Source organism: Myotis brandtii, unplaced genomic scaffold (genome assembly GCF_000412655.1).
Source record: "Myotis brandtii unplaced genomic scaffold, ASM41265v1 scaffold604, whole genome shotgun sequence".
NCBI classification, from domain to species: domain Eukaryota; kingdom Metazoa; phylum Chordata; class Mammalia; order Chiroptera; family Vespertilionidae; genus Myotis; species Myotis brandtii.
In genome coordinates this window covers 804,763-808,370 of record NW_005370286.1, presented here as the reverse complement: position 1 = coordinate 808,370, position 3,608 = coordinate 804,763, and positions in this window count along the sequence as shown.

Below are 3,608 nucleotides of genomic sequence, written 5' to 3'. Positions count from 1 at the left end.
CTGCCCCCCCCCCCTGCTCTGCCCTCCCCACCTGCCCTGCCCCTCCCCACCTGCCCTGCCCCTCCTCACCTGCTCTGTGCATCCTCTCCTGCCCCTGGTTTTAGCTGCACCGTCACCCAGCCATTCTGATGCTTTCTCCTTTCCCTCACCTGCCGGGGCAGGAGGAACTGATGAAAACGCAGCAATGTCAGCTGGGCCTTTATCATGTCCACTCCAGCCTGAGGTTGCAGGCTTGGTAAGGAGATTCCAGAGGGAGCGCTCTCAGGGGTGGCGGTGGTAGGCCCAGGCTCCCCGAGGTCCCAGCCCAGGCACACTGTCCGGGGGGCGCTCACGTGGCCCGCGGTGAATTATCGGGGCAGGACGCAGACACACTGCGCGATGGAGCTGCCCACGCCCGCCGGGTGCTGCGTCCTTTCCCATCAGCACGGTGCGATATTACTTCAGTTATAATGGCTCAGGGGTAGTGAGATACATCTTCCTTGGCTTGATTTTTAGTCTGTTATTTAGACGGATGTTTATGTTAAAGTCTGGCTTATATTTTCATTATGAAATCTCAGAATCCATCCAAGCCCCCGGCACCTGCTTCCATTGACCAAGTCCCCTCCTCCCACATCCCCTCATTGGGCAGAGACGGGGACAGAGCTGCCCCTGGGAGGCTGGCTGCAGAAAGGAGCCCCGCACACCGGCTGCTCTCCACAGAAGGAGGCCCCACAGCACACGGCAGGACGTCCCCTCGTCCCCCCCGTCAGCAGGTGCATCGTCCTCACCTCACCAGGACCTGCAGGTCTGTGGGTTCTGAGGGCAGGTGCTCTGGGCAAGTGTGGACGGTGCCTCCAACCACGTCCAGACTCCCTCCCAGATTCCACACCCGACCATGAACAACCTGGCCTCGCACCACAAGAGTTTGTCATCTCAGAGAACAAACCACAGGTGGGAACATGTGAGGTGTGGCGATCCTCCAACTTGAGGTGTCACCAACCTAGGCGTGTTTGTCCCTGCCTTCCACGTTCCATCCCTCCACCCATCCATTCATCCCTCCACCCACCCATCCACCTGCCCATCCATCCATCCCTCCACCCATCCATTCATCCCTCCACCCACCCATCCACCTGTCCATCTATCCATCCATCTATCCATTCATCCATCCATCCCTCCACCCATCCCTCCACCTGTCCATCCATCTCTCCACCCATCCACACATCCCTCCACCCATACATCCATCCCTTCACCCATCCATGCATCTATCCACCCATCCACCCATCCACCCATCCATCCATCCCTCCACCTATCCCTCCACCTGTCCATTCATCTCTCCACTCATCCACCCATCCATCCCTCCACCTGTCCATCCATCTCTCCACCCATCCACCCATCCATCCATCCATCCATTCCTCCACCCATCCCTCCACACATCTCTCTACCTGTCATCTCTCCACTCATCCACCCATCCATCCCTCCACCTGTCCATCCATCTCTCCACCCATCCACCCATCCATCCATCCCTCCACCTATCCCTCCACCTGTCCATTCATCTCTCCACTCATCCACCCATCCATCCCTCCACCTGTCCATCCATCTCTCCACCCATCCACCCATCCATCCATCCCTCCACCTATCCCTCCACCTGTCCATTCATCTCTCCACTCATCCACCCATCCATCCCTCCACCTGTCCATCCATCTCTCCACCCATCCACCCATCCATCCATCCCTCCACCTATCCCTCCACCTGTCCATTCATCTCTCCACTCATCCACCCATCCATCCCTCCACCTGTCCATCCATCTCTCCACCCATCCACCCATCCATCCATCCCTCCACCTATCCCTCCACCTGTCCATTCATCTCTCCACTCATCCACCCATCCATCCCTCCACCTGTCCATCCATCTCTCCACCCATCCACCCATCCATCCATCCCTCCACCTATCCCTCCACCTGTCCATTCATCTCTCCACTCATCCACCCATCCATCCCTCCACCTGTCCATCCATCTCTCCACCCATCCACCCATCCATCCATCCCTCCACCTATCCCTCCACCTGTCCATTCATCTCTCCACTCATCCACCCATCCATCCCTCCACCTGTCCATCCATCTCTCCACCCATCCACCCATCCATCCATCCCTCCACCTATCCCTCCACCTGTCCATTCATCTCTCCACTCATCCACCCATCCATCCCTCCACCTGTCCATCCATCTCTCCACCCATCCACCCATCCATCCATCCCTCCACCTATCCCTCCACCTGTCCATTCATCTCTCCACTCATCCACCCATCCATCCCTCCACCTGTCCATCCATCTCTCCACCCATCCACCCATCCATCCATCCCTCCACCTATCCCTCCACCTGTCCATTCATCTCTCCACTCATCCACCCATCCATCCCTCCACCTGTCCATCCATCTCTCCACCCATCCACCCATCCATCCATCCCTCCACCTATCCCTCCACCTGTCCATTCATCTCTCCACTCATCCACCCATCCATCCCTCCACCTGTCCATCCATCTCTCCACCCATCCACCCATCCATCCATCCCTCCACCTATCCCTCCACCTGTCCATTCATCTCTCCACTCATCCACCCATCCATCCCTCCACCTGTCCATCCATCTCTCCACCCATCCACCCATCCATCCATCCCTCCACCTATCCCTCCACCTGTCCATTCATCTCTCCACTCATCCACCCATCCATCCCTCCACCTGTCCATCCATCTCTCCACCCATCCACCCATCCATCCATCCCTCCACCTATCCCTCCACCTGTCCATTCATCTCTCCACTCATCCACCCATCCATCCCTCCACCTGTCCATCCATCTCTCCACCCATCCACCCATCCATCCATCCCTCCACCTATCCCTCCACCTGTCCATTCATCTCTCCACTCATCCACCCATCCATCCCTCCACCTGTCCATCCATCTCTCCACCCATCCACCCATCCATCCATCCCTCCACCTATCCCTCCACCTGTCCATTCATCTCTCCACTCATCCACCCATCCATCCCTCCACCTGTCCATCCATCTCTCCACCCATCCACCCATCCATCCATCCCTCCACCTATCCCTCCACCTGTCCATTCATCTCTCCACTCATCCACCCATCCATCCCTCCACCTGTCCATCCATCTCTCCACCCATCCACCCATCCATCCATCCCTCCACCTATCCCTCCACCTGTCCATTCATCTCTCCACTCATCCACCCATCCATCCCTCCACCTGTCCATCCATCTCTCCACCCATCCACCCATCCATCCATCCCTCCACCTATCCCTCCACCTGTCCATTCATCTCTCCACTCATCCACCCATCCATCCCTCCACCTGTCCATCCATCTCTCCACCCATCCACCCATCCATCCATCCCTCCACCTATCCCTCCACCTGTCCATTCATCTCTCCACTCATCCACCCATCCATCCCTCCACCTGTCCATCCATCTCTCCACCCATCCACCCATCCATCCATCCCTCCACCTATCCCTCCACCTGTCCATTCATCTCTCCACTCATCCACCCATCCATCCCTCCACCTGTCCATCCATCTCTCCACCCATCCACCCATCCATCCATCCCTCCACCTATCCCTCCACCTGTCCAT